Below are 24,932 nucleotides of genomic sequence, written 5' to 3'. Positions count from 1 at the left end.
GATGTAAAAAGGAAAGTTATAGAAGGCTTGTAAGAGGGGATCTTTGGAAAGAAATTTCGTGCACAGTCGGACTGATGAAGATGTTGGAGACTAGTATGTATGTCAAAAAGTGTATTTGGGAGTGATCAACACTTGGGGAAGAGAAGGGAAAGTAAGAGAGCAGATCAAGCAGATGTCAAGCAGTGATAGAGTATCAACAGAAGCTTTCACTGATTCCCTGAGGAGTTCCAAAGTAGGGTTAGTCTTCAGAACCATCCAAAATTAGGGCAAAAGGCCTGGACTTTTATAACAGTCACTGAATGTGACCAGCTGGGAAGAGGGCATGACCTTAGCAAGGCACCTGTCTTCCGTCAAGGCCATGCCTAATGGCCTCTGAGAGTTGAAGGACTGGTGGCACATTCCCACAGCTGAGAGCCCTTCATTCCTGATGGGAGATTCTGGTCAGAACATTGTATATCAACACGGGAGATGACAGGGAGGGAAAGAGACTGCATATACCTTTTAAATTCATCTTGTTGGAATCATGAGTTTTAATATCAGAAGTACACTGACAAAAGATTGGAGTTTGAGTTTTCTTCCTGTTAAAGTGACAGTTTTAGATTATTGGTCCAAGTTGTAAACAAAGGATTTTCTTTATCTTTAATCTGCCTAGAAAAATGAAGTTTCTATTAAAGTTGACTCTTCCCTATTTAAAGAGCTAGCTAGATTTTGTTAACTAACCGTATACATTTGCCTTTAGAATCTTATTGCCACCTTGGCTAAGTAGATAACTGAGTTTTGTAATGATCTATAATCTTATTTGGGCATGTATTTTAAAACCTTCCAATATTTCAGAAATACTTCCCAAAATTCAACCTCAGGACTCCTGAGGACAACCTTCACTCCTTCACTCCTCTTCCAAGTGAAGATCACGGCTGGAGGAATGGAACATTCCTGCCTCCATTCAGATATATTCCTTAGTTCCAGGTTGGAACTCGATACTACACAGTATCAAGATGTGTGAGTTCTTGTGTTCTGTTTTATCTAGGGCCTTTAGGGGAGGTTGGTTGTAACCAAGTAGTTTGTTGACCTTATCAATTTCTTCAGACAAATTCTCCCCTGAAAAGCAGTTTCAGCTGTATCAAGCTTACTGGTCTAAGCAGCATTCTCTTCAATGTTCTCCTTACTAACAGCGTGTAGGCAAGCTGTGGATTCTGATGTGATCTCAGCATCTCACCCATAATGGATGCAGTGGTGAATATGGAGAATCATTTCTTCCATAAGAGGTTCTGGGATAAGGATTCATTATATTTCCAGTTGGCTTTAGGAGCAGTGCAGTGTCCAAATCTCCAATCCTTAGCTCTCCTGAGGTCCTCCCATCCTTCCAGGAATATTGGGGTTGATATTTAGTTAGCAGGTTTTGTCGTCTTTATATGGGCTGCCAACTTGGTGGCTTGATCTGCCCAACTGTTCCCTTGGACAATCAACCAGCAGCAGATAATAGCTAAGGGGTCACCACTGCATCTAGCTCTTCTTGTCCTTGATCCTTAAAAAACTCCCATTAGTGAACATCTCATTTATTACTTCTAGTGGCTGTAACTTCCCTTTCATTTTTAATTTTATTTATTTGGGTCTTTTTTTTTTTTTTCCTCTTGAGTCTGGGTAAGGGTGTCAGTTCTGTTTGTCTTTTCCAAGAACCAGCTCTTGGTTTCATCAATTTTTCCCCCATTACTTTTTTAGTGTCTATTTCACTTATTACTGCTCTGATCTGAATTACCTTTCCTCTACTCACCTTGGGTTTTGTTTGTTCTTCTTTTCCTAGTTCTTTTAGGTATGAGATTGGATTTGTTTGTTTGTTTTTTAATGTTTCTTGAGATACGCCTGTATTGCTATATACTTCACTCTTAAAACTGCTTTCTCTGTGTCCCAGATTGTGGACCATTGTGTTTTCATCTTCATTTGTCCCCATGTATTTTGATTACATCATTGGCCCATTGGTTGTTTAGTCTTCACATGTTTGTGAGCTTTCCAGGTTTTATTTTTCCTGTGATTAATTTCTAGTTTCATACTGGTAGGAAAAGATGTAGAATTACAACCTTAAATTTATTAAGACTTGTTTTATGGCCTAATATGTGATCTATTCTGGAGAATGTTCCATTTGCACTTGCAAAGAATATGTATTCTGTTGTTTTTGGATGGAATGTTCTATATATCAGTGAAGTACATCTGGTACAATGTATCATTCAAAAGCATCATTTCCTTATTAATTGTCTGGATGACCTATCCATTGATGTAAGTGGAGTGTTAAAATCTGCTGCTATTGTATTACCGTCAATTTCTCCTTTTATGTCTGTTACCATTTGCTTTGTGTGTTTAGGTGCACTAGTGGTAGATGTATAGGTATTTATAATCATTATATCTTGGTTTGGGATTTATCCCTTTATCATTATGTAATGTTCTTCTGTCTCCTGTGACGGTCTTTGTTTTAAAGTCTATTTTGTCTCATAAAAGTATTGCTACATGGTAAATGTTTTACCATCTGATCACCTGCAGTCTGTTATGTTTTTAGGTCTGAAGTGCATCTCACATAAGTAGCATATAGATGGGTCTGCCTTTTTTATCCATTCTGCCACTCTGTGTCTTTTTGATCAGAGCATTTAGGCCACTTACATGTAATTATTGATAATATTGTACTTATTGCCATTTAAAAAATTTGTTTTCTGGTTGTTTTTGTGGTTTTCTCTGTTTCTTCTCTTGTTCTCTTTCTTTGTGCTTTCTTTATTTTTTGTGTATCCTAAGTTTTGGGTTTGTGGTTACAATGAGGCTCATACATAACATTGTAAGTAAATAGAAGTCTATATTAATTTGGTCATTTATTTTAAAACACATTCTAAATAAATAAAAAATTCTTTTTTCCCCTTCTCTTCCCTTTTTACTCCCTTCTCTACATTTTATGTATATGATTTCATATTTTACATCTTTTTATTCATAGTTTTCTTAGGTCTAATTATGGCCTTTTACCACCTGAAATCCCCTTAATATTTCTTGTAAGGCTGATTTAGTGGTGATAAACTCCTTTATCTTTGTGTGTGTGTCTGGGAAACTCATTATCTCTCAAATATCAATGATAGGGGTACTTGGATGGCTCCATCATTTAAGCATTTGACTCTTGATTTTTGGCTCAGGTCATGATCTCAGGGTCTTGAGGTCAAGCCCCACTGAGCATGGAGCCTGCTTGAAATTCTTTCTCCCCTCTCTCCCTCTGCTCCTTCCCCTGCTCTCTCAAAGTAATAAAATCTTTAAAAATTAAATAAATACTTTATTTTAAAAAATCTGAATGATAACCTTGCCAAGTAGAGTGTTCTTATAGGTTTTTTTTTTTTCCTTTCAGCATTTTGACTATATCATGCCACTCCCTCCCAAAAGTCAGCTGATAGCCTATAGGTTTTCTCCTGCAGTAACTTTCTTTCTCTCTTGCTGCTTTTAAGACTTCTTTATCTTTAACTTTTGACATTTTTATTATTATGTTCCATCATATGGACCTCCTTGGGCTTATCTTGGTAGGAACTCTGTGCTTCTTAGATTTGGATGTCTATTTCCCTTCCTAGGTTAGACAAGTTTTCAGTTTATATTTCCTTTAGATGAGTTTTCTATACCTTTCTCTCTTCTTCTGGGACTTCTATAATGCAAATGTTTGCTTGATGTTGTCCAAGAGATCTTTTAATCTATCCTTATTTTTTTTAATTCTTTTTTTTTCTTTCCGTTCAGCTGTGTGCTTTCCATTACCCTCTTTTCCAGATGACTAAGTTCTTCTGTATCCACTTGTCTACTGTTGACCTCTTCTAGTGTGTTTTTAGTTTGGTTACTGTATTCAATTTTTAACATTTTCTATTTCTTTATCGAAGCTTTCATTGAGTTCTTCCACTCTTTTCTCCAGCCCAGTGAGTATCTTTAGGATCATTACTTGAAATTTTTTATCAGGCATATTGCTTTTATCTCTGTTCTACTTCTTTTTCTGAGATTTTTTTTCTTATTCTTTCTTTTGGAGCACATTCCTCTATCTCCCCATTTTGCTTGACTTTCTCTTTGTTTCTATGGATGAGACAAACTGGCTACTTTTTCAAAACTTGAAGTAGTGCTGTGCATGGTATCCCCTACTGCACTATTTGTGTTTAGGAGCCTGGTACACTTTTAGTCTAATTGTACTGAGGCAAAGAGACTGTTTCTACTGTAAATTAAAGTGCATTTTCCAGCCATCATATATTTACATCTCCCACTTCCCAAATTCTGGGAAGCAACAGAGCAAACCTCCCAACAGAGGAAGAGGGATTTCATTGAAACCCAGGAAGATACCTGCTAACTGTGAGAATTATAAAGTCTTCATTCCCTCGAGGCTCACACACAGGCTGTGTAATTCCCTGGAGGGGATAGGATTTGGAGCCCCCAGACGTAGTTTTCAGTCACTTGACCACGGTGTTAGTTCTTATCATCAGAGGCAGTCTCCTACTGGTTGGAAGGTTGGATTTAATAACCTGTAACTTCCTTCTTCATCTCAGTGCATGAATTACAGACATTTCCTTTGACCCTAAAGAAGCCACAAAAGGAAAGGGGCCAAAGAAGCTTGGTGGTAATTTGTTTTTTGGTTGTTTTTTTTTTCTAGAATCTCTAACAGCTGATTTTATTTTTATTTTTTTAATTCTCATTTAATTTCTTTTTTTTTTTTAATTTCTATTCTTGATTGTAACTACAGATGGCCACATAGCCCTAACAGCTGATTTTATAAGAGACTAAGATCAGAAGGTAGGATTACAGCTGAGGAACTTTACCTAAACCTATGCCACAGCATCCTCATCATTTCATCCCCAGCCCTACCTGTACTACAATAAACAAGAGTCTTAAATAAATGGAGTTGGACTAGACATCACAGCACATTATTCTATTTGGCAGATAACTCCTCTCAAACCACCTCTTCCCTAGCCTCAATACTACACTGCATTGGGTAGGCTGGAAAGCTAACAACAATTTGGGGGATCTGGAGCTGCCTCTTTTGTGTGGATGGTCAAGAAAACACAGGAGGGACTATTACCCATGAGGGTGGCCCCCAAATGCCCCATATCAGGTCCTCACAACAACTTGCCTCCAGGGCAGACACCAGTCTCAGGTTGGATTAGAATTCAAAGAAATTACAGATGTGGGGACCTTGTTCCATTACTGATATGGACAAACTAATCAGAAAAGACATCTTGAGACAATTGGAAAAATTTGAACATAGAACATTAGATAAAATTAAAGATTTACCTTTAGGGCAGTCCCAGTGGCGCAGCAGTTTAGCGCTGCCTGCAGCCCAGGGCGTGATCCTGGAGACCCGGGATGGAGTCCCACCTCAGGCTCTCTGCATGGAGCCTGCTTCTCCCTCTGCCTGTGTCTCTGCCTCTCTCTCTCTCTCTCTCTCTCTCTGCATCTCTATGAATAAAAAAAAAAATTTACCTTTGCTTTATCCGAAGTGAAGACAGCCAATGGTTTAGTAAAACATAAAAGGCTTTATTGGCTAAAGAGGTTTATACCAAAATGATGATTGGTTTTAAAATGTGCTAGGGAGAAAAAAGGTAGAGAGGATGAATGAAAACAAGATAAGCAAGCTGTTGATTACTTTCTTAGAGTGAATGAGAGACCTATGGATGTTTATTGTATTCTATTTTTCGGTGTGCTTGAAAGTTTCCATTAAAATTTTTAGAAAATAAAAAGCATGGGAAAGAGAAGAATCACAGGTCTCTAGTCCTGATGAGGAAGGGAATTCTTTTGGGGTCATAAAGGAGAGAGGTATAGAAACCACTAAACTTCATTTTACAGGAAATAATAAAACGGCATGAAAAGAAACATTAAAACTGGTTTACCAAACATTTAGCTAGCATCTACTCTCTTCCAGGGGCTGGATTATGATAAAAAAGAAAGGCTGTGAACTCACTGAGCACCCACTCTGTGACAAGTACTTTCACCAACATCCCCTTTAGTCCTCCTAATAACACTGTTAAGCAAGCTAGATATTATGAATCCCCATGCTGATTATCCATCATTTGCCATATCTCACCCTCACCCCTGCTCAACTCCATATTCTATCCTATTATGCCCTGCTCTGTGCCACACCCAACTAACCACCACAGACTGCATCACCTGACTCCCTTGTCAGCTGATTTCCCTTACAATTTGGACAATGGGAAGCTCCAGTGGATCCTCCCCAGGCAAGGTCATTGTATCTCTTCCCCACTCCCTTCCCACTTTGATGTCTTATCAATAGAACTGGTTGTGCCCTCTGGCCCTTCCTCCAGCACTCATTGTGAGCCAACAAATCATTCCTTCTCCATCAACCCTAGGGTAGTAACAGCTTCCCCCTGTGGCTATCTCTTAGTAGCTTCCATTCCATGTTTGCTTTCTTAACCCTATCTATTTATCTGCAAGTAGCACATTTTTTTTGTATTTTTTTTTATTAGAGTTCGATTTGCCAACATATAGTATAGCATCCAGTGCTCATCCCGTTAAGTACCCACCTCAGTGCCCATCACCCAGTCACTTACTCAAGTAGCACTCTCATTTAAGTTTTCTCCACTAACCAATCTGAGGTAAATTCTGTTTCTCATCAAGATCCTTACGGATATAATCACATTCACATTGCTTAATCACATAATCATAATCACATTGCTTATCTCTGTTCTACTTCTTTTTCTGAGATTTTTTTTCTTATTCTTTCTTTTGGAGCACATTCCTCTATCTCCCCATTTTGCTTGACTTTCTCTTTGTTTCTATGGATGAGACAAACTGGCTACTTTTTCAAAACTTGAAGTAGTGCTGTGTATGGTATCCCCTACTGCACTATTTGTGTTTAGGAGCCACACACTGTGTGAGACAGTCAAGGGTTTTAACAGTGGCATCACATGATCAGATGTGTACTTCAGAAAGCTCATCTTTCTGCTAGGAGTGCTCACTGCTCCTAGTTGGGTCTCTGTTTCTAGGCCTTTTCAGGGTACAAAGCTAGGAAATACTTTTTTAATGGACATCATTCTTTTCTCCTGATACTTCCAATTCAAAATCCAAAACTATGGGTATAACCGTTACATTTTGAGAAGCTTAGAAACTCATTGATCCTAACAGAGTTTGTAAAAGCTATCTGGTTAAGCCTTTTTTGAATCTCATTAAATTTACACTTTGGTGGGGGGGTGAAGTTTTACAAAAGTGAAGGACAACTTTGCTGGTAGATGTTCAAAAATAATCCAGAACATTAGAATTAGAGGGAACTTTAGAGATTATATGGTAACTAAAGCTCTCCTTTGCAAATGAGGAAAACGGGGCCTAGCAAAGTTGAGTGAACTTTTTTCTTTTTAAGATTTTATTTATTCACAAGAGACACAGATAGAGGAAGAGGCATAGGCAGAGGGAGGAGAAGCAGGCTCCATTCAGGGAGCCTGATGTGGGATTCCAGGATCACGCCCTGAGCCAAAGGCAGACGCTCAACCACTGAGCCACTGAGGCATCCCAAGTTGAGTGAACTTGATCCAAATTTCATAACTACTTTAGTGCTCAAGGCAGAACTAGGACCAAGCCACCTTTCCCCTGACATTGTTTCTTGTTTTCTGACTCTCCTCCCTACTATCACCACACTCATGTTGCAGACCTGATAAAATAGAGCAGAGGGGAACAGAAGGATGGCACTCACTTGGGATTTCACAGTGCCTCAGTGGAACTGAGAACTCAGAGTACAGATCTGCATGAAGAGAGCACTGCTTACCCACCTAAGACATTAGTTGAGTTGTTTTTCCAAAGCACTATTGGCTTGTGCTGTGCCTTCCACATTCTCTCCTTCGCTTTTGCCAGTGACCAAGCAGTGACACATTAGGTCAGCCAAGGTTCGGTCATCTCAGTAAAACTGAAGAGTTCAATTAACCAGTCTGCTCAGGAACAGAATTAATGAATGAGTCTCATTAGTGCCACATACAAAAATAACCAAGTGCCACATGGTATAATGTTTCACTCCTCTTCAAACGAAGGATTTTTAAAGGGTTCTGTCAAGCCCTCCCTGGGCCTATTAAAAACTTGTCTAAGTCAGATGTTTATTATTTCTCTTAGTGCCTCTTAAACTTTTCCAGTGAAGTCCTGAGAGAAAAGAGTGCCAGCTACACACACACACAGGCACCCAAATGTGTAAATGCACAGCCCTGGGAAAGTGGTCCAACATTCTCCTTAGGAAATAAACACTTCTCTAAAGTCTTGTTTATCTTAAATATTTGTTTAAATCTCATACCTACTCTGTTTTTTATAAATAAAGCTTAAAGGAGAAAATTTGTATTCCAGAAGATGTAATATGTTTAACAAAGACTTTGAGAAGTTCACTCCCCAACCCCTGCCCCATCATGGCACATCTTCTATCCCCCCTTAAGAAACCCCACTTGAGAAACTACTTCTACAATAGATTTTTCTGTTCTGGAGTAAGATTCATACTCTTCAAGATAGCTTAATATTTATTAAATTTGAGCAGCCTGGGTGGCTCAGCGGTTTAGCGCCGCCTTCAGCCCAGGGTATGATCCTGGACACCCAGAATCAAGTCCCACGTTGGGCTCCCTGCATGGAGCCTGCTTCTCCCTCTGCCTGTGTCTCTGCCTCTCTCTCTCTCTCTCTCTCTCTCTCTCTGTGTCTCTCATGAATAAATAAATAAAATCTTTAAAATTTTTTTATTAAATTTGCATTTTATCTTTAATATTTATAGAGTATCTACTATATTTGCTGTTATTTTAACAAAATCACTAAGTAGTGAAAATGAAGATTTTCATACAATTTTTATTTTACCAACAATGAAATAAATACGTATTCAAACTTTGTAAAATGTTACCATATTTTTATCAAAAATGAAAACTAAATGTAAAACTTTAAAATGTAGATTTTTCATATATTGTCAAACAACTTATGTCTCTTCTAAAGTATTCACAAAGCATCCATTGAAATTAAAAGGAAAGAATATAGATACTAAAATAGCAGATAATAAGAAAGATAATGTCAACAGTTTAAACTTTTTAAATTTAATTTTTGAAAATTTAATGTTATTAAATGGCTTATAAAAAGAAGACCATTCCTCATTAAAATATATTGTCCTTGTAGTTGCCAATGTGAAAAATTAGTGAATTGGTATCATGCTTCATTAATGTTTTAATTAGACCTTGATATACACAGTTTAAGAGGGGTATGAATTACTTAACATTGCAAAACATTGCTCAGCCCCCATGTGCAACAGTTGTAAAACCACCCTGAATTTGTGAGCATGAAAGAAGTAAAACAAATGTATTATCAGTACTATCAGAGGACAATAATTGGATACAGAAAAGTCTCTTCATTCTTGTTTAAAGGGAAGATTTTAAGACTTGATTAACTTGTCTTTACGCTTAAAGTACTACAAGTACTTCCATCATTCAAATGTCTGCCCAAACAGTAGTTCTTAGCCAAGTGGGTGTCTAGGCTTATGGCCATGCTATGTCAATGCAGGATGCCCACGTGGGAGAGGGGTCCTATGCTCTTTAGTAATTTGTGAGTGTGAGGTCAGTCAGAAATGCCCAGTGTCTGGATGCATGATGGAGTAAGAAAGAGTGCATGTGACATGTCCCTCTCTACTCTGCTCCAGAGAGAATGCAGAGTGAGAAGAGGACCTACAAACAAAAAAATTATTGACAAAGTGCTTTCCCATACCTAACCTACCTACCCAGTGAAGTTAGCATATAGAGAAGTTAGGATTATTACTACTTTACAAGTGAGGAAACTGAGGCACAAAGTAAATGGAAGTAACTCTCCAGTGACTACTTAGCTACAGTTGGTGGGCCAAGACCAGAACCCAGGACTCCTAGCTTCCTGCTCACGAAAGCTTGCTGCCTCATGTCCAGCTTCTTGATACTCAGAGTTGCTTCTATATTTGTATTAGGATTTTGTGATAAAATGGTACATTAGTTGAAAAGAATAAAAGAGCCATATTGTTTTGCCCTCTTAAGTGTCTAAGGATTTAGACACTTTTGAACAAATACCATACTATGTTTATACTGTAGCTTCAAAGTAAATCCTGTTACCTAGTAAAGAAAATCTTTCCTCCCTATTCTTGTTCTTTAGAAATGTTTGGACTTCTTGGGCCTTGACTCTTCCATATAAATTTTAGAATAAGAGATCAAGGATTTGAAGGTTCAGGGGTAGAGAAAAAGGAAGTTTTTTTAATAGATGTTTTTTGAACTTGACTACTGAACTTCAGCATCTTGGGAAAAACATACCTGAAATGTTTCTGATTAAACAGTGATTATGGGCACAACAGTAAAATCACTGTATTTAGTCTTCTGAGGAGTGGACAGCCTCTTCTTTCATCCTTTTGATTTGGATTTCCTTGGGGTACTGAATGGGATTTTTTCTGCTGTTACGTGGCAATTTGAGACCGGGTAGCTAAGTAGCATAATTGTTATTTACCATGTGGTATGCACTATTTAGGAGTTGGAGGCTGCGTCTGACAGAAAATTAAATGTGATTCCTGCCCTCAGAGGCCTTCATTTTACTCTGACAAATCAATTTGACCTATAAACACAGGAAAGAGGAGAGAACACCAACTTCAGGGGATACGGGGTAGAGATACACCCAAAAGGACAGACATCTATTATAGGAACTAATAGATTTAATTTGATGAGTTGAAGAAAACTAATAGATTCTTTTAGCTGTAAAGCAAAGTCTGCAGAGCCTGCCTCTCAAGCTGATCCCCACACCTCCGATATTCTTCCCCAAAAGTATCTATACAAGTTACGTGGCACCTGCCCACAAACAGGTTCTTGGTGACATTCTGTCTTTTTAAATAAAAATAAAATAAAATTATATATATATATATATATATAAATTTTTTAAATGTATATAATGTGTGTATATATATTTATATAATATTTCTCACTATCAACTCTGCCCTCAAAAGCAAAAAAAAAAAAATTCAGGAAAGTAGAAAAATTATCTAATCTTTTGATAGTCTTGGATGGAGGTCTACTTAGGAAGATACTTACAACAAAATGTGACTGACCAGTAGAGGGGGCATGAGCATCACATTTGGTATTCTTGAAGGAAATAAACCAGAAGAATGAGGTCACAAAGTAGCATAAATTAGACATAAAGCAAACTTAGAGCCACTAAAAACGTTTTGTAAACACTTCTTATCTTTGCATTCTTGAATGGCATATGAAGAAGTAATGTTATAGATACCAGAGGAATGAATCCAACAGTGCATTTCTTACTTGAGCTCTTCCGCATTCCAATTCGTTTTACTTAATGACATGGTATGTGACTTCATTTTAACACCGTTTTTCCATCATGACACAGATGTGCAAAATCTTCAACTTGATGTGGCAAAATACTTGTTGGGTGACCTTTTACCCTCACATATTTAGAGATTGTTCTCTTCAAGCAGAACAACTCCTCTTGGTTGATATCGTAGTGAGTAAACCGGTTTTGGTGACAGGGAGCCTAATACCATCAGCAGTTGGGGACGAGGCCCTAGAGTCAAACAGATGACTCTTCAAAATCTGAATCCACCACTTGCTCGCTTGGTGGCCTTGAGCAGATTGTGTTAACTCGCTAAGATTTGGTCCATTTGTAAAAGGAAGATTGTAGTAGAAACCAAAACTAGAATTGGTGTGTGGGTTAATTATAACCTAATAATAAAACATAGCAGAGGAGTTGGTATCATATTTTCCTTTCCATTCAAGTGCAGAGAATTGAATTATCTTTGATTCATGACACTCTGATTATTGGCCTCAGCATGGCCCTCTTTTGTTTAGATGTGCTATGTAGTTTTTTGTGTATTTGTTTGTTATTAATGATATAAATGTAAACCAGCCACCCAATATAAGAATTAGAACATTAACAATCATTTACACCCACCTCTGGGTTTCTCCCCAATCTATTCTTCTACTGCCCCTTCCTTGAATTTTGAGGTTATTATTATAACTTATTTTTTAAATTACAGCTCTATCACACATTTGTATTTCTAAAGATCATTCCATTTTCTTTTGTTTTAACATGATTAAAAGGGAATTAAACTCTAAGATCTTTGGGAACTTCCTTTTTTAAAAAACTGTATCACTCAGACTATTCATGTTTTTGTTTATAGCTATTTGTTTGGTTACATAATATGACATTGTGTGAAGTTGCCACGTTTATTTATCCATTTCCTATCAATAAATATTTGGGTTGTTTCAAGTATTTATCTCACTAAATGTTTCCAGTGCTCCTGGGAATGTTTTTGTTAACATCACCTATGGTACATGGAGTTTCTCTTATGTGTATACTTAGAAGAAGAATTGCTGAGTTACGGCATATAGAAACATTCAATGTTTAGATAATAACAGACTTCCCAAAGTGGCCATACTCATTTACACTTTCAAGAGTTTATATAAGATACCCTGTCAATTCATATTTGCTGTAATAATTGGCACTGTCATACTCCTTAATTTTGCCCACTGAATGGGTCTAAATTGGTATCTCATTGTGGTTTTAATTTGCCTTTCCCAATCAGTGAAGTTGACCATCTCATAATGATTTTATTGGTCATATGTGTTTTTACTCCGAAATGTCTGTATTTCTTGCCCATATTCTATGGGCTAGTCTTTTCCTTATTAATTTTAAGAAATCTTTATTCTTCCTATTAATCTTTTGTTGGCCTATTAGGTTGTAAAAGCTTTCTTCCTATTGGTACCCTCTCTTTCTGTAAGATTCTTTTTGATGTTCAAATCTTAATTTTAATATAGCCAGATTTATTGATCTTTTTTAAAATTTTTATTTATTTATGATAGTCACACACAGAAAGAGAGAGAGAGAGAGAGAGAGAGAGAGAGAGAGGCAGAGACACAGGCAGAGGGAGAAGCAGGCTCCATGCACTGGGAGCCCGACGTGGGATTTGATCCCGGGACTCTAGGATCGCGCCCTGGGCCAAAGGCAGGCACTAAACTGCTGTGCCACCCAGGGATCCCCAGATTTATTGATCTTTTAAAATGTATCTTTAATAAATGCTTCTCACTCCAAAACCAGAAAGATATTTACCTATATCTTCTAATAGAATTTGTAAAATTTTACTTTTAATATTCAAGTCTTTAATTTATCTAGAGTTCTTTTTTCACAAATGGTATGAAGTAGGGATCAGTATCTGTTTTATATAGATAACCATTTTTTACAAATCCATTTATAAGATAGTCCTTCTATTCCCTATTGATCTGCCACAATACATCTATCATATATTAAAGTTCCATAAATGTATGGCTCTGAGTTTTTCATCTGCCCAAAGGTTTATTTTTCTACTTTTGAACAAATACCATACTATGTTTATACTGTAGCTTCAAAGTAAATCCTGTTACCTAGTAAAGAAAATCTTTCCTCCCTATTCTTGTTCTTTAGAAATGTTTGGACTTCTTGGGCCTTGACTCTTCCATATAAATTTTAGAATAAGAGATCAAGTTCCATTAAAATCCTATTGAAATTTTTGCTGGGATTGTAGTAAGCCTATAAACCAATATGAGAATTGAAATATTTACAATCCTAAAGATTTTTCCCTTAAAGAAATAAATACCCTAGAATTTCACTTCATTTATTTAGAACTTCTTTGTCTAGTAAATCTCAATAGTTTTACACTTTCTTCATAGAAATCCTGCACATCTTTTTAAAACTTTTATCTGACATTTAAAAATATGTCAGAGGTGGTGTCTTTTGTTAAATTTTGTGATTATTTTGGCACGCAGGAATTAGCTAACTTTGCTAAATTCTCCTGTTATTTCTACTTGCCCCAGGAGTCCTTGATTTTCTCTGAAGCAATCATGCCACCAGCAAATAATGACTGTTCTATTTCCTCCTTCCAATTCTTATTCCTCTACCTTCTTTTTCTTGCCTTACCATACCAACAAAAACTGTCGATACAAGATCAAACAGAAGTGATGATACAGGGCACCCTTGTCTCATTCCTGATTTTAAATTGAATGCTACTGTTGTTCACCATTAAGTATGTTTGCCATGGTGTAATTCTCTTTCATCAGATTAAGCAAATTCTTGACTTGGTAAGAATTTTTATCATGAATTTATACTAAATTTCTTTTTAAAAAAAGTTGCATGGTGACATTTTATTTCCTGCTTTAGGGAGGGTATACTTTTTCAGTTATTTTTTTATAAATTTATTTTTTATTGGTGTTCAATTTGCCAACATATAGAATAACACCCAGTGCTCATCCCAAGTGCCCACCTCAGTGCCCGTCATACTAAATTTCTATGAAATATTTATCCGTATCTTTTTTTTAAAAGATTTTATTCATTTGAGAGAGAGCATGAGAAGAGGGAGGGACAGAGAGAGGGGAAGAAGCAGACTCCCCACTGAGCATAGCGCCTGATGCGGAGCTTGATCCCAGGACCCTGAGATCATGATCTGAGCCAAAGGTAGACACAACCGAGACACCCAGGTGCCTCTCTCTATATCTTTTTAAATGATTGTATTATTTTTGCCCTCAAAGCTGTTAATGTTATGAATTACACTTACAGATTTTCTGTAAATCTATTTGCATACTTCAGACAACTCTACATGGCGTATCTTACTTTGTATACTCTGTAGGACTAACTTTGCAAATATTTTTATTTAGGATTTCTACACTGAGATCCCAAAGAAATAATCTGTAATTTTTCTTTCTCAGACTATCCTTGTCTTACCTGGGGATTGGGGATCAAGATTGCATGGCCTCATGTGATGAGATAAGCATTGGGTGTTATATGCAACTGATGAATTAATGAACTCTACATCTGAAACTAGTGATGTGCCATATGTTGGCTAATTGAATTTAAATTTTTTAAAAAATTATGGCCTTATGGCCACTTACTTATGGCCTCATAAGTGAGTTAGGGAATACCCCTCTTTTTCTATTCTCTATTACACTTTGTAATAAGTTTGGTATGTTTTGTAAAAGTTTAGTAGAACTTGCCTACAAAACCACTGGTCTCAGATGATTTTTATATTGCTTTAATGTCTTTAACAGATAGTGTAGCACTACTAAGGACTTCTATTTCTTCTTAATTCTATCAGTAGATTACATTTTTCTATGAATCTGTCCATCTACTTCAAATGTGTTTATGTAGTGTGGAGATATTATGAACAACAAAATGGACACTTTTGCTCTCAGTTTCATTTATGCTTCAGATTCTTGAAATTTTAAAGTTGTGACTAAAAGAAGGAGAATACTAGTTTTTTAATTACTTTTTTTTCCTTGATCATCCTTGCCACAGGATTGTCTTATTTTATTAGTTTCTTCAAAAAAACCAACTTTTGATTCTGTTGATCTTCTGTATTATATTTTTGTTTTCTATTTCATTGATTTTGGCTATTTTTCTCATCTCCTCCTTTCTCCTCCCTTCTACTTCCTATAAATTTATCATTTTATTTATTTTATATTTAAAATGTTTAACTTAAAGATAGCACCTCTTATTGTGTAGAATTTAAGTCTAGGTTATTACAAATTTTCTCATTTTATTTTCCTTGGTCTTTGCTAATTTTTGAAAGAAACACCAAATTTTATTCAAGTATTTGATTATCTTTACTTCCTACACCTCTAGCTACATCTCTTAAATTTGCTTCCTTCTGAGTCTCTTTTCTGATAGTGTTTTCAATATGGGTCCTTGTTTAACCGTTTGAGGCTTTATATGCCTGAAAATATTTTTATTATGCCAAAACAAATGATAATTTGACTGGATATAAATTTAGACTCAAAGCTCTTTTATCTTTTCAATACTTTAAAAATATTATCATTGTCAGAGTGCTCAGTCACTGTCAGGATGGCTCAGTCAGTTAAGAGTCTGCCTTCGGCTCAAGTCATGATCCCAGAGTCATGATCCCAGATTGAGCCCTGGGTAGGGCTCCCTGCTCAGCTGGGAATCTGCTTCTCCCTCTCCCCCTGGCCCTCCTTGCCACTGGTGCTGTCTCTCAAATAAATAAATAAAATCTTTAAAATAAAATCTAAAAATAAAAATATTACCATCGTCTTTCCGTTGCTCATATAAAGCTTAAGATCCTTTTCCATTAGAACTGACCTGTTTTCTCTCTCTAGAAACTCTTAGAATTTTATCTTTGCCTGTAAGATTTTTTATTTTACTATAATTTTACTAAAGGTTTCTCCTTATCACTCTTGTTTGGTGCTGCATATGAGGTTCTACAACTTGAATTCTGGGAAATTTGTTCTCATTACTTCAAATATTTCTTCTCCACTTTTATTTTTCTCTTCTTAAAAGAAGACTTCAGCTACCTCCATTTTGACCTCAAACTTTCCGACTCAGTAAATTCTTTCCCACTTATCTCTTAATTTAGGCAAAAGACACTACAGGCAGAGCATACCCCATAGAAACTGAAACTGCTCCTCAAGCAGTAAGGACTGCCCTGAGCCAGCAAGACCCCATCCATGACTGACCCCAAGACAATGATCCACCTGATTCTTGCTCCCCACCTGCATATACCCACCAACCTTTGTCCCACATTTTCCTTGTGTAAACTTAGAAGTATTTTCAGCACTTTCATTCTTTGTGACACTAGTCCACTGTCTTCCCAGTGTTGGCCTCACTGAAATAAATTCCTTTCTTGTTTTACCACCATTGGGTTTTGTCAGTGGAGAATGACCAAATTTGGTCTTTTTGGTACCCCCAGAGCCCAGTGCTCTTGCACCCCTGCACCCGACAATGTCTTGACACTCTACTTATCTATAAATTGAAGTTTTCATTGCAATTCAGTCTTTATCTGAAATTCAGTCTTTAACTTTTGTTTTATGTATTCTTTTTCTTCTTCCCTGCTTCCTTCTGGAAGAGCTCCTTAATCTGATCTTCCAGCTTGCTCATTTGTTTTTCAGCCATGTCCATTCTATCTCAACTGTTACATGATTTTTGCTCTCACATATTTTTCATGCCTGGTAATTCCTCTTGACTTCAGTGCTTTTCTTCCCAACTATTTATTATGGATATTTTATATTTGTTAAACCTTGGATTTAATATATTTACTTCTAGTGTCATCTTTGATTCAGGCTGTTGTTTTCTTTTGAAGTAGTTGTGCTCCTAATGTGTCATTACTTTGGCCTGTGAGCATATATTTCTCTGATGGTATCAGCTATTCTGAGCATTTGGTGTGGGAAAAGACCAAAGGGTAAATCCCAGTCTATGTCAACCTCCAGTGAGTTTAAGGAGGGGAGAAGGGATAACCCTAGGGTGAGAGCACCAGAGTACCATCATTAATTGCTCTGGCTGGGTATCATGTCATCAAGCAACTCTTGAAGTCAGGGCCCTATTTTCAGACCCACTCCACCCTCCACCCCTGAAGGAGAAGCAGTCTTAAGAGGAGGTACTCTTCGATTATAATTCACCAGCCCTCGGGGCTAGAGGGAGTTGTGGTGGCTTGTTCCATAAATGCTCAAGGGCAGTCATCCCCACCAGCTTTTCACACTCTGGCTTCTGGTTATGAGGCCACTGAAACCAGTAGTCTGAGCCTCTGTTGCTAATTCCACAAAGCCTTGCAGCATTTCTTTTCCTTCAGTGCCTGTGTTTCTTGGTCACATCACTTCAAAGAATGAAGAGAGAGACCAGGCAAAGAGTGGTAGGCAGCAAAGCAAAGTTAATTGGGTGATAGTACAAAGCTCCCCAAGCCAGAGTGCACTCCAGAGGGTTGTCCTGGGAGTTTCTAAATCTAGGGGTTTTTTATGAGATTGTTGTAGGGCTGTTTTAATCTTATTAACCCTCCATGTCCTGTCACCCAATCAGGTTTTTGTACACATGCTCATCTACCTATCAGGTAGTTGTTTATGTGGCAAAGGGTGGAGCGCTCCTTTCAGGGTGGTGTAGTATAACAAGATGGGGTCTTTTTCCTTTTAAGGGTAATTTCCTCTTAGGACAGGAAGGGGTAGGGTTGGAGGAAGGGGAGGGTTGGTAGGGAAGGCTAGCCCCTGCCTGCCTTTCTTCCAACTATCCGCCATTAAAAGTGTCCTGCCCCAGGTTTCAGTTATACACACAGATATGTGTGTGCACGCACACACGCACCCCATGCTTCCCTGTTCCTGGACATTTTTCCTGTCCCCCCACCCCCATCATTTCCTAGTTTCATTTGAAATTTCATTTCATTTCATTTCCTAGTTTGATTTTCCTCTACAATTCTTCCAAGATTGATCTTGGGGCCAGCATCCATCCCCTGGTAATTTCTATCTTGGCTAATTTAGAGCTTTACATAGATTTATACTAGGCAAATTATGAAACGAGTATCCTTTGGGAGCTTGGCTGCATTCAAAATCTCCATTACAATGCTTACCTAACTGAACGTCTTATCCCTATCATCAAGGTCTCTATGCTATTCCTTGCCTTCTTCACATTCCACTAATTGATGCTTATCTTTGCCCTATGGAGATACCTTATTAACCCCATCATGAAACTAATGGGGAAAATTAGAATAGCAGAGAGAAAGGCCTAGAGACTTTTTCTCCATGTAAGCAAAGTGCATTTAAATTGTGATTTTTCTGAAGGCTATTGCATTTGCTTTGTTTAATCCAAAGGAATAAGGCTTTACAGAAGGGAAGTAGCAGGCTGCTGGAGGAGACATTTTAGGCAAATGTGATTTTTTTAGCTTTCAAATTTCAACTGTGTAGAATCACATATCCATATAATAATTCCAATTAATGCTTATAAGCTAACAACAATTATTGTATAAGTCAACTTGTATCTTCTCAAGTCTAATGGATCAAAATCTACTTCATGATTTGATATATAGAATATCATGTAATGTGGTCCTAACCTACACCATCAGCCTATCCTTCTAATATCCTTTGTAACTCTTCAGTCGTGATATTTTCAGCTTCTTCCCACCTCAAGATACAAATCTTTTCACTTTCGCTGGTAAAGTTCTCCCTACATCTCATGCCCTGGCTTACTCCTAAATGCCATTTCCCTAGGGAAACTTCTTGACCTCTACACCCCCAGACCAGATCAGGACCTCATGTTACACAATCTTATAGCAGGCAGTACTTTTCTTTTAGAGCATTTACTGTAATTGAAATTAACCAGTGAAATATATGGAGAAGAGGGAAATTGGTATAACTACTGAGAAGCAGGAAAGAAAGCATTTGAATTTTTTTTTTGTTTTGTTTTTTGTTTTGTTTTTTTTTTTTAATTTTTATTTATTTATGATAGGCACACAGTGAGAGAGAGAGAGGCAGAGACACAGGCAGAGGGAGAAGCAGGCTCCATGCACTGGGAGCCTGACGTGGGATTTGATCCTGGGTCTCCAGGATCGCGCCCTGGGCCAAAGGCAGGCGCTAAACCGCTGCGCCACCCAGGGATCCCTGAATTTTTTTTTTGAGCAAATAAATATCCAACGCTTATTATGTTCCAGGCATTGTATCAAGTAACTTGGAATATAGTGGGGATAGAGGTAGACCACTCCTCTTCACTTTAATCACCCATTCTTGAGGATCTTCCCTGGATCTTACCACCACCTAAAATAATATCTAACTCAAATATACCAGCACAGACATGACTCTTTCTCAGGATCTTCCCTGCCCTCACTCTCATCTCATTTATACTTCACAAATTCTTAAGTCCTCCACTTTCTCATCCATCTCCCTGTCCCTTCTTATCCTCCTGTATTTCTCTCTCCAGACTGCATGGTGCTTGTTTTCAGTGGATTTTTCTTGCCTAATTCTCAACTCCCTTCCCCCTTTAACACTCAGCAAACTCCAGCCCTGTATCCATCTGACATCCAGGATACCAGACATTGCCGGAAAAGTCCCATGAGCATGTGGATTGGTATTCCTACCAATTCATGGTTTTCCCCCCTCACTTGAACTATCTTGGAACTTCCTGTTGCCCAGCAAGTTTGCTATGTGTCCTAGGCAACTTCCTCCCTCATTCTCATTGCAGATTTTTCACACCTCCACAACTCATCTAAAGCTTCCATTCCTCTACTCTCACACTCTGTGGATGGTCTGCTTCCTACTGCACAAAGGGTACTGATGCCAATGGTAAAGATTCTGCATTGTAAAATACCCACTTACCTGCAGACAAAGCAGCCTTGCTTCCTTTCCAACCTACACTTGAGTAAAGGAAGCATCTCACCTCCTCACCAAAGAGTCCTTTGTGTTCTAGATTTCTTTGTCCTTTGCTCTCATCACCTCTACTTCAATCTCTCCTCTGACTCTTTCCAAAAAATTAAGTCTCTACCAATTTAAAAAAAAAAAAAAAGACAGCTTCTCTTGACTCTATGTCCCATCTACCTTCATTCTTTCACAGACAAATTTCTTGAAAAAAAATAAAACTGTCTATACTCCTTTTTTGTCACACTTCCCATTCGATGAATTCTTTCCATCTTTACCTTGCTTGAAATCTTTTTCATGATTGAGAGTATTACTTCCTTTTTGAAATTCTTCTGCCTCTCCTTGGTAGGGAGGGGATGCTTCTCTTATTTTCCCATTCCTGTGAGTGCTGATTCTGTTTTTTCCTTCACTCTTTTATTTGGAAGGAAGGGGTTTAAGGGGAGAGGTAGGTGGGTGACTTGTTTTTGTATTTTATATTAAAAATTTTTTTTTAAGATTTTATTTATTTGAAAGAATGTGTGAGAGGAAGAGCGAGACAGCACAAGCTGAAGGGAGGGCCAGAGGGACAGGGAGAAGCAGACTCCCCACTAAGCAGAGATCCTAAAGCAGGACCAGATCCCAGGACTCTGGGATCATGACCTGAACCGAAGACAGATGCTTAACTGACTGAGTCACCCAGGTGCCTCTGTATTTTTATCTTTAGACTAGTGAACTAAGCAAATAAATTTTAATCCCCAGTTTTGGAGACTAAAAATATATGTAAATTTTTTTTTTTTTTTTAATTTTATTTATTTACGATAGTCACACACACAGAGAGAGAGAGAGGCAGAGACACAGGCAGAGGGAGGAGCAGGCTCCATGCACCGGGAGCCCGACGTGGGATTCGATCCCGGGTCTCCAGGATTGCGCCCTGGGCCAAAGGCAGGCGCCAAACAGCTGCGCCACCCAGGGATCCCATATATGTAAATTTAAAAATAATTTTTGTAGTTACAAACAAGAAATTTAAGTTCAAACATTTAAACCATCTAAATGAATCTGGTAAAATTAGGTCAAAATTAATAGTCACCAAAATTGGATAATTATATTAAAAAACAAGTGTACACAGTTGTGGCTCCCAAAATACACCTACAAAACCAGAAAGAACAAGTCTACTGGTAAATTAGCTAATAAGGTTCCAGTTTTTACAATATAACATATTTTCTAAGACTTCAGATGAGAAAAGAATGACTACTTACTTGTAATGTTTATTCCCTTAAGAGATGAGTCATAATGGTGAAAACTCAAAACCAGGCCCCTCATGAATCTGTGGGTGTATCCCCTGAGCTGTGAGTAACAGGTGGCTGCAATGTCTTCTCCTCAATGCTTGGTATTCCCATTGCATGATACCCTCTGCATCCTTGACTTCACCTAACGGTATAATCAATCTCTAAATTTTCTACCTAGTTCTCTCCACTGAGCTCCAGAATTATGTATCCAGAGCTTATAAACAGCAATAAGAACACATAGCTCCTAGCACAACTCACTCTGTGCCAGCACCCAGTCATAATATATGTTGATATTGGCAAATTATTTGTCTTCACAATATCTTCATATATATTAGAGAAATAAGAACTAAGTGTCTGAATGAAATAGATTGTATGTTCTTTGAGGACTGGGTTCAGATTTTCATCCACCTTTGTATGTTTAGTGTCCAGCAGAGTAAATGGTACATGGTAAGCTCTCAGTAATTGGTTGCACCTGTTACTCCTGTCAAAAGCCTGGTAGCAATCTTCAACATCTCTGTCTTCCTCATCCCTTACATTTCATCACTGCCACAGTTGGAATCCATTGCTCCAGCAGCTTCCTACCAGTTGCAGCTTCAGAATTTCTTTGAAGGGGTTGAAAAGCAGCAGTCTGGCTAAAAGGAGAAGAGAGAGCCCTCCGTGACTGGGTCTCCTATCTTTCCATTTTGTCTGTGAACTCTTTCATCACTGAGTCTCAAAGTCCATAATTGATGGCAGTTATCTGAGCGCATCATGCCTCTTCATACCTTCAGGACCATCATTCATGATGCTTCTTCTTCAGATGCTCATCCAAGCTTTTCCCACCTGGGCAAGTCTTACTACGCCTTCACAATTCAAGTTTCATCTTTTGGAAGCCTTCCTGCAAACCCTTAAATTAAGCTAAATGCTTCTCCTTTAAGCTCCCTGTGCAAACCTCTTCTCTTGGCTCTCACCACATTAAATTACAAGTATTTGTTTATGTGTCTACCCTCCTCACAATAATCTTCTGAAGTAGGCCCTGCTCTTAGCACTATTTAACAGATAACAAACTAAAGCAGAGAAAGGCTACCCAATTTTCCCAAGGTCACCAGCTAAGAAGTAGTAGATCCACGATTCACATTCAAGAACTCAGATTTTAGAGCTCCCACTCAAAAGCATAAGATCCCCAAGAGCAGAGACTAGCTTTTTCACGTTTGCATCCTCAGTGTCATCTATGGTGCCTAGCACATGAATGCAATAAATGTCAAAGTAAACTGCATTTGTGGAGTTCTGCTTAAAAGTTCAAGAATTTCAAAAATGACTAAGATACGATTCTTAAAGAAGTTCACAAACACCCTATTGAGATTAGGGGAGATTAGTAAAATACTCCAATAATAGGAAATAATGAGCTAAATGGAAAGGAACTGAGAATTGAGTAGCTTGTACTTTGAAATGTTGATATTAGAATACTGAGGACCCTCTTTAGAATCTTATCCCAGTGGTGCCTGGGTGGCTCAGTTGGTTGGGTGTCTGCCTTTGACTCAGGTCATGATCCCAGGGTCCTGCTCCATGGGAGCTGGCTTCTCTCTCTCCTCTCTGCCCATGATCTCTGTTGCTATCTCTCTCTCAAACAAATGAATAAAATCTTTAAAAAACAAACAAAATCTAATTATAAAACAAAACAAAGCAAAACAAGAATCTTATCCCAATAGTACAGACATAGAATCTTCCTGGGGGCACCTAGGTGGCTCAGGCAGTTGAGTGTCCAACTCTTGATTTCAGCTCGGGTCATGATCTCAAGGTTGTGGAATTGAGCCCTGTGTCAGTCTCCACACTCAGTTGAAGTCTGCCTGAGATTGTTTCCCCTCTCCTTGCCCTTCCCCCTGCTGGCATTATCTCTTGTCTCTAAAATAAATAAATAAATCTTAAAAAAAATATCTTCCTGGAACTCATGGTTGTATGAAAACCCAACTCCAATGGCTTTTGACCAATAAATTGTTGGACATCAAACTGGAAGACATCAAGTGACAAGCTCTAAAACTCTGGCCCAGGATTTGCCCTGTTTACCAGTTAACCCTACCCGTCATAAGCCATACACTGTGGTAATTATTCTTTATATCACTGTTCTGGTACAATAAAGATATAGAAGGCATGCTGATAGAACTAGCCTATGGCTCCAAGAACAAAGATTAGGTAATTTGATACATGGCCGAGTAAAGAATCAAAATGGTTCTATTACCTCGAACAATGAGCAAAATCAGTAAGATGACATTTTAACTATCAGAATTTCCATTTATATTTATAAAAAATCAACTGCCCAGGAAAATGGTAATAATAATTGTTATTTCTAAAGACCCAGAAATTTTAGTTGGCCTTAATCTTAACCCTGGGCTATAGCTGCCAAAACCAGCACAAACTTTGGCTGACAGAGTATGAGTAGAGGTCTAGATCAAAGGACAGATGGGCCAGTGTTCTGCATTGCTTAGACTACACCTGGGCTACTGTGTTCAGTTTGGGGAACAATATTTGAAGAGACATTGAAAAACCAGAGTCCAGAGAAGCACAAGAAGAAAGGGGAGAGAGCTAGAAACATAATTAGCTAGACTGTGAAGTTGAGAATGTTTTGCCTTGACAATAGAAAAAAAATTACAATAGGTATGTGTCTGTTTATAATGTCTTGCACCAGAGAAAAAGAACTAAAACTGGACAGAAGTCTGAAAAAGCAGCTTTGAATACAATATGAGTGTGTATTTTTTACTGAAATGAACTGTTTCACATAGATTACATGTGAGACGTGTAATGAAGCATGAAGCATGAAGCAGGAAACCACGGCTTGATGCCATCTGTCAAGTGTCTAGAGATTTCTGTATCAGATGGGAAGATGGACTCCTATGATACTCTCTGAGATCCCTTTCAAATTTAGGATCCTAAGAAAATCTGTCATCTGGGAGAAGATACAAAAATTTTGAAATTAATTTCAAAGTTTAGAGAGACTCACATGTTCTTCACTAGAGAAGATCCATTGCAGCTAAAACTACACTTGAAACATTGAAACCTGGGGCATGGTTATCCATCCTTTAAAGGAGCCAAAGAAAGTTTTGCTTAAATAATGTCAATCCTCTAGTTTTATTTCCATAATAGTATCTTCAATATAGTGGCACTCACATTTTCATTAACCTGACAGATTGATGCATATTTTGGGAATACTTCTATTTTATACCCATGAAAAGCTCTTGTAATTGGCACAGGTCAGTGATTTGGATTTTCTGATGTACTTTCTGTCTTGTGAAATATAAAAAGCAAAGTATTCATTTTAGCTTTTTAATCTCTTTTTTCTAAGCAAGGTCCTGCAATAAAGATTCCACCAGTTTTCTGTTTTGAACTAAATCTAAATTCAGTCCTAAGCCTACTGGTAGGTTGACTTTTATTCAGTCCTAAAAGGATAATACAGCAAAAAATGCAGATGTTGTTCATGATCAAGGAAACATGGTACTTGTCTTTTTTTCAAGTTCATGGGCTATCAGCTTCAGCAAAATATGTACAGCACTATGTGAACCATGAAGGTTCTTCCCCCTCATATTTC

General features: G+C 37.8%; 1 long non-coding RNA gene across 2 annotated transcripts in view; it reads right to left on the bottom strand.

Moving 5' to 3' along the window:
* Positions 1-24,932, bottom strand: part of LOC119878426 — a 61,152-nt gene that overhangs the window by 32,471 nt on the left and 3,749 nt on the right. The window contains exon 1 of one of the 2 annotated variants that reach the window (XR_005386862.1): positions 4,333-4,560. The exons of the other annotated variant lie outside the window; for it this stretch is intronic. This is a non-coding gene — a long non-coding RNA (uncharacterized LOC119878426). Of the gene's footprint in view, positions 1-4,332; positions 4,561-24,932 lie in introns of those variants that run through there. 2 annotated transcript variants of the gene reach the window in all.

The sequence above is a fragment of the Canis lupus genome, unplaced genomic scaffold (genome assembly GCF_011100685.1).
Source record: "Canis lupus familiaris isolate Mischka breed German Shepherd unplaced genomic scaffold, alternate assembly UU_Cfam_GSD_1.0 chrUn_S1601H1791, whole genome shotgun sequence".
Classification (NCBI taxonomy): domain Eukaryota; kingdom Metazoa; phylum Chordata; class Mammalia; order Carnivora; family Canidae; genus Canis; species Canis lupus.
This window is presented reverse-complemented; position numbering and strand designations above follow the sequence as displayed.